Raw genomic sequence first — 13,289 nt, 5'->3', positions numbered from 1 at the left:
TGTTCAAGCACCGGATCGGCAAAACAGGAGAGTCTGTGAACCAGTCTGCCTTGACCTATGTATTCATGTCTGACTCTCACAGTATCTGCTGCTTCATAGAAGGAAAAACCTCCTTCACTTCATGAAATCTCTGCAGCACCAGGAGGCAGTAACGTGTAACTCAGCAGTCCACAATCATCCCGGTGCCGAAAAAGAACAACATCGGCTGCCTAAATGACTACCGTCCAGTGGCACTCACCTCCACCGCCGCTAAAGTTTTTGAGAAGGTGGTCCGTCCCCACATCGTCTCATCCCTCCTTCCCGGTCTGGACCCCCACCAGTTCGCCTACAGGGCCAACAGGTCCACGGAGGACGCCATCGCCACAGCTCTCCACTCTACCCTGTCTCACCTGGAGAGTAGGGGGAGCTACGCACGGATGCTCTTCGTGGACTTCAGCTCTGCATTTAATACCATCCTCCCTGACAGACTGGTGACCAAGCTATCAGTCCTGGGAGTATCCCATTCCTTGTGTCTATGGATTAAGGACTTCCTGTCTGATCGCCCCCAGAGAGTGAGGATAGGCACCCACACCTCCACGTCCCTCAGTCTCAGCACCGGATCACCACAGGGCTGCGTGCTGAGCCCCCTACTATACGCCCTCTACACCTATGATCTCGTCCCCGCCCACACCAGCAACTCCATCATAAAGTTCACTGATGATACCACCGTGCTGGGCTGCATCTCAGGGGGTGACGAGACCGCGTACCTGGAAGAGGTGGAGCAACTGCTAGCGGTGTGCAAAGTAAACAACCCGCAGCTGAACAAGCTGAAAACCCAGGAAATGATCATTGACTTTAGGAGGAAGAAGACCGTCATGCAGCCCCTGTACATTGATGGAGGCTGTGAGAGTCTCAGTGATCAAACTCCTGGGCGTTCACCTGGCGGAGGACCTGTCCTGGACGACCAACACCACGGCAACCGTCACGAAGGCACAGCAGAGACTCTACTTCCTGAGAATACTCAAGAGATACCACCTCAGACAGGACCTGCTTGTGTCCTTCTACCGCTGCGCCGTGGAGAGCATCCTCACCGACTGCATCTGCGTGGTTCCTCAGCTGCACAGCCGCAAAGAGGGGTGCGCTCCAAAGGGTCATCAACTCGGCGCAGAAGATCATCGGTTGCCCCCTCCCCTCCCTGGAGGCACTGTACAGCTCTCGTTGCCTTAAGAAGGCAGTCAAGATCCTCAAGGACCCACACCACCCGGGTAACGAGCACTTCGTACGGCTACGCTCAGGCAGGCGCTTCCGCACCATGTCTTCCCGGACAAACAGACTCACGTTCAGTTTCTTTCCCAGGGCCATATGTGCACTAAACGCTGCTAATATTTAAATTATATAAGCCTTCCGTGCAATACGAGGGGAATCGTGCAATTTAATTTATTTATTATTTATTTATGTACATATTCCTTTTTTAAGTTCCATTTATTGTTTTTATAGTGTCTTGTTTTTATATTGTCTTGTTGTTGCGTGTTGGCACCTTGAGTCTATTGTAATTTCGTTGTACCTGAACAATGACAAATAAAGATCCATCTAATCTGAGAAGAGCCGCAGCTAAAGAGATGTGGGACGAATGAAGGGATTCTGAGGCTGCGGCCCCACGAGGACGAATTCGGTCGTTTGCGTTACTGTTTAGTGTCATATAGCCCGTTCGGCCGCACGAGGACGACCGAATACTGCACTAAACGACTGAGGAAACGACAACGGGTCCCAAGGTGGATAGAAATGCATACGCCACTCTCTGGGGGGTCAAACGGCTCCGTGTGTGCGCCCTATACGGACATTTTCAGATCACTGATAGTGATTGCGCAATAGCCCCGCCTCTCCCCACCTCTTCTGCTCACCTCCGCTTACCCCAGCGTACTTTAATACACGCTGACTGGCGAAAAACTCAGCCCGGTTCCCTCGGCCCCCACCGCGGAGAATAAACAGAAGGGCAACCATGACAACCATGCTTCTTCGCTGCTTTTGTGGAGGAAGTTACAGCGCCACGTAGAGGCTCCTGCATATGTACTGCAGCTTCTCCAGTGGTTGGAGCTAAACGGAGCGGTCTCGTGTGGGCAGACACTATCCGGATAACTATTGCATGTGGACGGAAGCCGTTTGCGATTGCGTTTGCGTTAATCCTATGCGTTTAGCCGTTTTCGTCCTCGTGGGGCCGCAGCCTGATTCTGATTACGTTTCGTCTTCCTCTTTTTATTTCCAGGTAACTACTTCGGGACCCCGAAGCCCCCCACGGAGCCAAGCCCGGTGCAGCCCGACCTGGTGGACCAGGTTCTGTTCGACGAGGAGTTTGACACCGAAGTTCAGAGGAAACGCACAACGTCTGTCAGTAAAATGGACAGAAAGGACAGCGCAGCTCCAGCGGCCTGGCTGGTGAGAAACGTCCTCTTCTACTTCTATAGCCCAACGTTAGCCTCCTTTAGCTTAGCGGTGGTGAAGTGAAGTCATGTGACCGTGCTGTAGTTCCTTTATAGCCCAACATTAGCCTCCTTTAGCTTAGCGGTGGTGACTGAATTATAAGATGCACGAAGGGTTTGGGCCTCCCATAGAACATGTAGATGTGTGCAGGACTCGATGCCGCCTGGTTCGCTAGACTGAATTATAAGATGAACACCACAATATTATACAATTTCAATTGTGTTCTTCATTTCCCTTGTTTGTTCTTGCTTGTGTTTGCTCGCTTCATGCCTGCATAGCTATAGAAACACTTGAGTTGTTGGTCAAGACACTTTCCATGTGATGAAGGCAGATGCCTTCCAGATGGAAACAAGTAGAAACCCGGAAGCCGACCGAGCAGCAGTCGAGAGGCATGGGCTCAGAGCAGTCGCATCAGTGCGCACGCACACACACACACACACACACACACACACACACACACACACACACACACACACACACACACACACACACCACACACACACACACACACACACACACACACACACACACACACACACACACACACACACACACACACACACACACACACACACACACACACACACACACACACACACACACACACACACACACACACACACACACACACACACACACACACACACACACACACACACACACACACACACACACACACACACACACACACACACACACACACACACACACACACACACACACACACACACACACACACACACACACACACACACACACGATTTAAACTGGGGTTATTCATCAGGATTTCGTAGGACTTGACTTGCTTGACTCTCACCCCAGTAACTTGAGACTTGCACATGTATGACTTACTCCCACCTCTGGTATACAGGAGACAGAGGGAGACGGCATCCTGTCACTGCGAGTCTCAGTATGCTCCGTTCCTCTTGGGTTTTGTTTTTTTGTCTAAACTTTGTCGTGTCTGTATGAAACGTCATTTTGAGAGACCATGCTTTTGATCCTGTGGATTACATTGGCCTTCTGCAGACCATGTCTGGCCATTCAACTTTCCAAGACACACCTGAGTGACAGCACGAACAGGTAAGTGTCTTTGGGTACTATAAAAGCGCTATATAAATCCAATATATTATTATTATTATTATTATTATTATTAGGTATGGCGAGGAGCCCCGGCCTCTGCGCTGCTACAGCCGCGAGGCTATGCTAGGGCTACAATGCGATCGGCCTCCTACGAATACACCAAGCCATCTGTGCTCTTCGTTATTGGATGAAATCCCTCGGGAGCCGCTTAGAAACACCAGGAAAAAGAGACGAGGAAGGAGGGGAGGCGTTCAGAATACGGCGCAGATTCAGCCGGCCACCACTTCCATCCATCATTCTCACAAACCTGCGCTCATTGAGCAACAACGTGGACACACTAAGGACACACACAAGGTCCTGTCATGAATTTCTCGAGGCCTCTTGATTATGTTTCACGGAAAGTTGGCTCCAATCTACGATGCCTGAATCTCTCTCTGAAGTACCCGGACTCGCCCTTGTTCGAGCAGACAGGGATGCGAACTCGGGGAAAACCAGAGGAGGCGGTATTTGTGTGTATATTAATGATCTGTGGTGCCGATCATACTCAGTCAAATGTAAAACCTGCAATCCCAACGTAGAAATTCTCGGCATGACGTCAAGACCCTTTTATCTGCCTCGAGAATTCGGGTGTATTTTACAGTTTGTTGTTTACGTGCCTCCCAGCGGCAGAGGACACTGTGTTCACGAGCTGCAACTCAGCCACACACCGTGCTAACAGACGCTAAAAGCTAGCTGCAGTACAGATGCCTCTTCACTAATCCTCCATATTAATGATGCAATCCTTCTAATGTGCACTCAGCTGGAACTAGTGCTGCGTACCGGTACTGGACTTGTAAAAAGTTTCAGTTCAAGTCCGGTTAAAACCGGAACGTCGGGAACCGGTACTTGGACTCGCAAAAAAAACTAGCACTTACATATATTCTGGTGTCGGTGGTTATTTAAACATTCCCTGATAAACGTTATTCAGCATCAATAAATGAGTGCTAATCCCAGTGTGCTCGGTGTACAACATCACATGTCATTTCACCTTCGATTCACGGTTTGAAAACGTAGCATTTCGCCACATGCTAATGCTAACAGGAAGTGAATAATTTTCAGAATAAAAGTATTAAGTTAATAGTGTGAACTTCCGTTTTGTTCAGAATAAAAAATTAAATAGTGTATTTAATTCAAAATTACGCCATATCAACATTGATTTTAACTTCTAACAGTATGTATGTACATCACTATGTATGTAGTATGTACAGTATAATGTACACATGTAGAGTTGTAGAAAAGACATGGTGTACAGACAGTACAGTACACTCTGACTGTACAGTCACTACAGTGTATACTGTACATAGTAGGTGTGTAACAGTGTAATGCGTATAGTCTACTCTACACTCCACCTTTCAGCAACGTTTTAGGGATTTAGGCTCAGTCAGCTCAGGGACTTTTTGGTTACTTTAGTTTGGTAAATGAAATAAATGTTTGAACTTTGTAGTCGTTCACTGTAGTTGCTGTCATAAGTCATTTGTAGACTAAGTGACAAAAAGTGTTTTTTTTACATTTGTACTTTGTAGAGAAATGTAGACCAGTGTGAGAAAAAGTTTTTAGAGAGTACTTGTCCATGGACAAGTGAGTTTGGCAATCTACTTGTCCGAATACATTTTTCACTTGTCCAGAATGGACAAAAATTTGGGGCCACTGGAATCTTCTTCTTCGCCATCGTATTTTACATTTTCCCACGGTTTTTACGACACCGATAACGTAAGTGAGCGGTAAGATTTTACTGTATCACACATAGGGTTGGGTATCGTTTGGATTTTAACGATTCCGGTTCTGCTTTTCGATTCCGGTTATTTTCGGTTCCGGTTCTTTGAGAGGGTCAAAATAAGTCCCGTGACAAACTGGGAGAAAAATATATTTATGAAAACATTAAGTCAAATCTGTATTCCTATTTACAAATCACTTCATACTGTTTAATTTATTTCGGTTATTGAATACAATTGTATACAAATAATCTCTGCATTGTTTAGTTAGTTCTAAGTGGTGCAGTTTGAGAATGTACAGTTGGCCCAGTGTCCTTTGATGTTACACTGCAACCTGCCTGTGAGACAGAGTCCAACCACACATGTCCAACACATAGGACATAACCTAATAATAATAATAATAATAATGACACATTAGATGTATAGCCTAGAGGCCTAGTGCTTTTCTACAACTCAAAGACGCTTGCACGCTTACACATGTCCTGCAATCAGGGCCGCTATTATTAAATAGAAGTTGTTTATTTGCATTAATTATATTTTAATCTTTTTGAGAATAGTATTTGGCAGGAAATGCAGACGTATCCACCTGTAAACGCATACTGAACGACATACATGCACAACCATTTACCTCACTGCATAAAAAAGTGTTGATAATAATAATAAACAGGAATTATATTTATATTAGCCTACTTTGTTTCGAGAAAAAAAAAAAAAGTTCACTCCTGTCGGTTGGGGGAGGGGCCTCATCTCACAATGTTGCTTGGGGCCCCAAGCTGGCCAGGGGCGGCCCTGCCTGCAATACACATGCTGCAGCTGCCCAGCTGCTCACTGTTTGTAAAAGTAAATAAATAGTATTTTCATTTCAGTAATGTACTTTCTATACCCTGCTTCATAAACAATACTGACATCCCTGTGCTCCTCCGAGTCTGGGGGTCCGGGGATGTGAGGACAGCGCGAGGACACAGACAGGAAGGCTACTTCATAAAGGAAATGGCGGTCAATATTAACAACATAGGAGTTAAAACGCTTAATAACCTACATTATGTGTTAGAGAAAGAACATAAGAAAGTTTGACAAAGATGAGGCTGTTAAACGGGCTGCGGATCCGCTGTGTGTAGAAAGAGAGAGAGAGAGACGCTGAGCTGCACCGCGCAGCGATCAGCTGATACGGAGCATAGAGAGAGAGCTGCAGTCCGCGGGGCTCAGCCTCGCCTCCTGTCCTCACAACTCTTATTAATCCCGGTACCGGACAATTGTTATTTGTTCCCACCCAGCTCCGCCCCGCCCCCGTCTAACTGTACAGAAAGCGGCGAGATGCATTTCCTTAGGAATCGACAAGCAGAATCGAAACTAACATTTCTAAACGAACAATGGCGGACACGTACAATTTGCGAATGAGTTCTACCTTTTGTAAACTGAATGTATCAATAACTTGTCAATACATCGGGGCCAAACACGTCACTTGTCCGCCGGACGAGTCAATTGAAAGATCTACTTGTCCGATATTGTAAATAACACGTCCCGGACGGTGGGACGTGTACTTTTTTGCACACTGTAGACACAAGTTGGAAGGGAGCGCAATAAACCTGACGAGTTTGAATTTGGTGAGTTAATTTTCAATTGATAATTAGCTCACAATAAGTTCACTTTAGTTACTCACACAACTTGACACAAGACATGGGTTCAGGTCCGGACTTATAAGTCTGGACCTGAACCTGAACCTCTGGACTTGAGTCCGGACCTGAACCTGAATGTGAGTCCAGGTACGCAGCTCCAAGCAGACATCTTGGTGTCAAAAATGGCCAAAATGGAAGTAAATCCATACCTGATTTACTGGTATGCCGCTTTCCTCACCAGTAGAGAGCAACTTGACCAAACCCTGTCATCACAACCAATGTAGGGGCCCCCAGGGCTGCAGGAGTTCAGCTGTGCTCTTAGCTTCTTTTAGCTTCTTTTGATGACTTTACTGAACTGCTGTCTATAGTGTGTTTTGACTTTGACCGTCTAGTCATTGTTGGTGATTTTAACATCCATGTTGACAACCCCCAGGACAGAGGGGCTAAAGAACTGTTTTGTGTTCTTGATAGCTATGGTGGGGACCCTCTCATGACATCCAGCTATAGGCCCATCAGTATCTTACCCATAGTATCCAAGGTATTTGAGAAATTGATTGCCAAACAAATCATCAATCATCTCAACAACAGCTCCTTGTGTTCAAATTGAGAACCATAAGTCTAGTGTTTGTCAACTGGAGTACCACAGGGCTCTGTATTGGGCCCAATCCTGTTTAGTATGTACATAAATGATCTGCCTTCTGTGTGTGAGAATGTGATGTATGCTGATGATACAGTTGTTTTTACTCATGGCAGAACCACAGAAGAGGCTGCTACCAAGGTCCCTGATGTGTTGGAGAATATTACATCCTGGCTTAACAATAATTGTTTGCAACCAAATGTCTCAAAGACAGTGTGTATGTTCTTCTCCAAGGGCCACAGCATTATAACAGACCAAGATGTTTTCTTTTCTGGAAGGAGACTTCAGGTTGTCTCGGGGTACAAGTACTGAGGAGTACATATTGACACAAACCTCAATTTAAAACCCATATCAAAAAGGTCTGCAATAAAGTAAAGTCCAATCTGTGAAATTACAGATACATTAGAAACTTGCTATCATCTGCAGCAGGTAAGCTATACCTTCACTCCATGGTCCTCTCCCACATCTACTACTGTCTGATCAGCTGGTCTGATGCTCACTCTGCAGCTCTAAGGCCACTGGAATCACTGTATAAACAAGCACTCAGAACACGAGACACAAAGCCATTCCGGTATCATCATTGTCACATTGTTAAAAAGTATAATCTGTTCAGCTGGGGAAATCTCATGGTTTACAAAAACATCTGCTTAGTTTATAAGACCACTCGTGGGTTGGCTCCTCCTCCTCTGGCTGCATCAGCCTAAAGCCCACCTCAACCAGGGCTACTCGAGGTGCGGCTAGGGGAGACGCACCATCCCATTTAGGAAGAGCGCATTCAGCCAGGCTGTCTTTCATTCCACGCATCCCATCAATGGAATTCAATACCTCAACCAACGAGAGTCCTCATCCTACTACACATTCAAGCACAGTGTTACAAAGTGGCTCATTGATAACCAACAGTGTCAGCACTGATGTGTGGGTGTAGGTGTGTGTATGAGTGCGTATTGTACATTTTGTATTTATTATCATGACTTGCTCTCATCTGTATTCAGTGATGTCATCTATTGTAAATATGTACAATGGTATAACAATGTCGTGGTATTTTTATTATTGCTTTTAGGATGTCACCATCTGGCAAAGGGACTATCGGTGAAAACTAGCCTTTTCGAGTACTTTTACATGTTTTTAATATGTTGCTTAATGAACACTGTCCCTTGTTTTAAATAGATCAATTCAATGGACTGACTCAGCATGTGACGGAGCCCACGCACAACAAGGGGCACACTCTGGACTTGATGATCTCAAAGGGTCTGAATATCTCTGAGGTTGTGGTGACTGATGTTGCGCTCTCTGACCATTCCTTTGAGAGCTCTATTTCTGTTCACACAAATGTTCAAAAAGAGGTAACCACAAAGCGATATTTAACTGAAACCACGAGGGAAATGTTTACTCAGGATGTTTCTTCCACACTGGCCCTGCTAACATCTCAGTAAATGAGCTAGTAGATCATTTAAATGTTATAGATGCCATTGCTCAAACTAAGGCAGAGGTGCCCAGTACGTCGACCGCGGACGACGGTCGCCCGCGGGGGCAATGCTGGTAGACCGCGAGTCATTCATTAAAATAAAAAAAATCAAGCTCCGTTAAAATAGACAAAACAGGTTTTGATCCCTCCTCCCTTGTCCTCCCTGCCACTTAATTCAGGAGTTTACTTGATTGACAGAAAAAGCGACCTATCGCTTTCCAGTCTGTTAACCCAGAATGCAAAGCGATATAACATCAGTCAAGTGCCGGGTCGTGATGGGAATTCCGGCTCTTCTTGGTGAGCCGGATCATTTGGCTCGGCTCACCAAGAAGAGCCGGCTCTTTCGGCTCCCAAAGGGCTCTTCAGTTTACCACATATTATACCTTTTATAATTCAGGGGGCTGATTCTGTGAGCTGCAGCTGACCACGCCCCCCTGCAGGAGAGGGGAGCCTGCTCTGAGATCAGCTGCTAGGCTGCAGCAATCGTGCTACTTTGTGCACGCAACGATGTTTTCAAATCTGTAATCAAAAAGCTCCTCAAAAACACTATCGAAGCAGTTCCTGCCTTTGTTACGTTAGTTCAAACAGTAACAACGGACTACTTTTCTTAGCGGATGCATGTCAATTTAAATCAATACATAAAACTATTTTTTAAATCAATAAAATCATTTTCTAAATCCATAAAAACATTTCAATTAATATTGGGAGTCATGTCGTTACTTTGTTGAGAATGTGGCCATGTGTAATAAGCGGGATAATGTGCACATTGCAGATTGCATAATGTGCCTTCATGCCGATCTAGATCCCTCCGCAAAATAAAACGGCTCGTTCGAGAGAGAGAGAGAGAGAGAGAGAGGTAGGTATATTTCATTATAACTTTGAGAGACTGTTCATAGGACCCATTTGAGTCTGGTGTCCAAGTTGACTGTTCTACTCGTTTATTGTATTGCTTGTACTTATATTTGTGTTTTATGTTTAAGATTTCAGGACATGGAGAGTGGTTTCTTAGCCTGCTTGTTATGTGTTTCTTAACAGAGAGAGAGAGAAATAGAGAGAGGTTAACATGCCATTTTAGTTTTATGTATTTGTTTCTGTTCAAGAACCCAAATAGCGTTGTTGTAGTTATCCCATGTATACTACATAACACGTGTTATTCAGCTCCTTGCAATTTGGGATTTTATTTTTGGTTGGTAGATCTCGGTGAGCTGGTCATTTCAAAAGTAGCCCACCGGCCCAAAAAGTGTGGGCACCCCTGAACTAAGGTAAAGGAAGTGACTGGGAAGAAAAGATCTCCATGGAGAAAGGCCATGACCGTGAGAGCAGAAAAAAGAGAGTGTCGAAAAGCTGAACTCAGGTGGAGAAAAACAAATCTCCAGGTTCACTTTGAAATCTATAAAGAGAGACTTGGCTTTTATCATTTGGAATTGTAAAATGGACGACAGTCTTTCTTCTGACATCATTGCCAAAAACAAAAACAATGCTACCGTGGACAGACTAACTAACCCCCCAGTGTCAGTATCCCCCACTCAGAACACCAGACCAGCAGTCAGTGCCTCTGCATCAGGAACAGCAGATGTGTTGTCTCCGTGTCCACCTAACATCAATTCAGACACCATGACACAGTTCCATCAGATTAATGATAGAAACCTGGAGGACATTATTCAACTTCTGAAGTCCTCCTCCTGCTGCCTTGATATTATTCCAACAGGGTTTTTCAAAGATGCTTTTCCTTGCATGGCCTCAGATCTACTTCACATAGTAAACAAGTCTCTTCACTCAGGTGTTTTTCCACAGGCCCTGAAAACTGCAGTCATTAAACCGCTCTTAAAAAAGAATAATCTAGATGCTTCAGTAATGACCAATTACAGGCCCATATCCAACCTCCCATTTCTAGGTAAGATCATTGAACAAGTAGTTTTTCAACAGTTGAGTAATTTCTTGCATGTAAATAACTGTTTGGATGTGTTCCAGCCAGGCTTTCGTCCAAACCACAGCACTGAGACTGCTCTTGGAAAGGTCTTCAATGACATCCACTTATGGCGCATTTCCACTGCAGGGCCTCGCACGGTATAGTTAGGCCTTGGTAGGCCAGGCTCACTTTATGCTGCGTTTCCAATACAGTTTAGGAACTGGGGCAGTAACTATAGTAACGCAGTGTAGGCGGAGCCGTGACGTCATCTTCAATGTGTGTCACTACCCGATCTGCAGCCCTGCCCTATCTGCAGTGTGCGAGATGGTCCGCCATATTTGACAACTCCATACGGCAACTCTAATGGGACATTTGACACAGTGACGTTTGGCAAAGCAGAAAAGGAACACTCAAAAAACCCCACAATATTAATCTGAACGAGAGAGACGAGTTATTGTTATTACAACGTGACTTCACTATTATTGAGCAACTCCTTTTGTTGGGTCATTTTATTGGGTTAAGTGCATTGTCAGAATAAGTGAGAAATGGATGTAACTTCTGTTGGACAGCCATCATACATGCTGAAGAAATATTGACTGAATGTATGCAATATGTATGGCATTCATAATTTATATCTAATTACATTAACTGTGAATGTCCTTCATTTTATCTCAAAGACAAAATATTTTAATAAAGATATTTGAGAGTTCATGACTCGCGCATGCACGATGCAAATCGGGCAGCCGTCTAGACGTCAAATGTCCCATTAGAGTTGCCGTATGGAGTTGTCAAATATGGCGGACCTTCTCGCACATGCGCACTGCAGATAGGGCAGGGCTGCAGATCGGGTAGTGACAATGTGAACCACAAAACCAACATCAGCCGTTAGCTGTTAGCCCTCAGAGCTCACAGCTCCTCATATCTGTTCAGAAACTAGACAGAAGTTAAACCAGTACAAACCACAGACTGTCCGTGTCATGGCGAATACAGTCGCTGCTTTATTTATGTCTGTATAGGGCGTTCCGAGCTGAATAAGGGCGTCAAATGAAGGCAAGACGTCCGCCTGGCGGAAACGCTGGAATTAGGAATATCTTGTGATGAAGTGCACACTGACCTGAGCTCCAGGGGCCTCCTTCTTCTCCTCCATGCTGCTCATCAGCTGTCCTGATGAAGACCACAGAGCTGCTTCATTATTAATATAATACAAACATTTAGATATAATTCATCATAATCTGTGTAGCAACTTACATTCTAACTTACAGCTCACAGTTAGTTCACTTTTATTTCATTAAAATGACTTTATTCACATAGAAAGTGACATTAATGGATGTTTGAACCACGGTTATAACGCTATCCGTGTGAAACTATCACTAAGTTAACACAGAAAGCAAACATTAGCTAGTGAGACTGTTTAATGTACTCCATGTATACAGTATTTTCTGTATATTGTGTATTCTTTAGATACTCTAGTGATATGTGTCCTGTGTGTATACTTGCTGCTAATGCTTCATTTTTATTATCTTATTGCATCTTTTAAATATGTTTAACTCGTGTAATGCCTGAAAACACTTCTGCTGGGACACAATCATTTCCCAGTTTAAGATAAATCATTATTTAAATAAAGTATATCTATTTATCTAATGAGCTAAACCGTCGCTTAGCTTAGCGTTAGCAGCTAACTGAAGAACCCCATTCATTTCAATTGGAAAAATGCTACGTCGTGGTGAATGGCGATGCTAATAAGCTAGTTAGCATACATTTAAACCCATATCTATGGCAAAGAGCACCAACACAACAACTCAAACCGTCTTAAAGACAACTGGTGTAATAAATAACTAACATAAAGTCAGCTGAGCATTACAAATCAACTGTTACTCCCCAGAGCCGAACTGGAATAATAACTGTAGCTGTTAGCCGATAGCCGTTAGCTTTCAGACTTTAGCTGTTAGACGATAGCTGTACAACTTTAGCTGTTAGACTTTAGCTGTTAGACTTTATTTAAAGATAGTTTGAGACTGTTGTGTTAAATAATTTAACTTCTGATTCGTGATTAACTGTAAGCTAACAGGTGTAAATACACGTAATAAAACCTCTGCATGTGTTTAATCCACTCACCTCTTCTTTTGTTCTTCTTCTTCTGCTTCTTCTTCTTCTGCTTCTTTCGTGTTTATTGGCGGTTGGCAAACCAACTTGTAGGTGCATTACCGCCACCAACTGGACTGGAGTGTGGACAAGAGACGACGCAGAAAACAATAAACAAAAGAAACAAAACAAAGAACCAAAACTCTAGATTATTTTAAATGTATCAATTTCTCTTAGAAATTTAATAATCTCACAATATATATTGCCTGATGTTTTCCCTAACAACCCTGAT

General features: G+C 44.2%; 1 protein-coding gene across 1 annotated transcript in view; it reads right to left on the bottom strand.

Annotated features, from left to right (window-relative positions):
* LOC117441960 (uncharacterized) overlaps positions 1-13,289 on the bottom strand; it is a 605,495-nt gene that overhangs the window by 350,274 nt on the left and 241,932 nt on the right.

The sequence above is a fragment of the Pseudochaenichthys georgianus genome, unplaced genomic scaffold, assembly GCF_902827115.2.
Source record: "Pseudochaenichthys georgianus unplaced genomic scaffold, fPseGeo1.2 scaffold_223_arrow_ctg1, whole genome shotgun sequence".
Taxonomy (NCBI): domain Eukaryota; kingdom Metazoa; phylum Chordata; class Actinopteri; order Perciformes; family Channichthyidae; genus Pseudochaenichthys; species Pseudochaenichthys georgianus.
The sequence above is the reverse complement of the archived record's forward strand: the minus strand, read 5'-3'. Positions and strand labels throughout refer to the sequence as shown.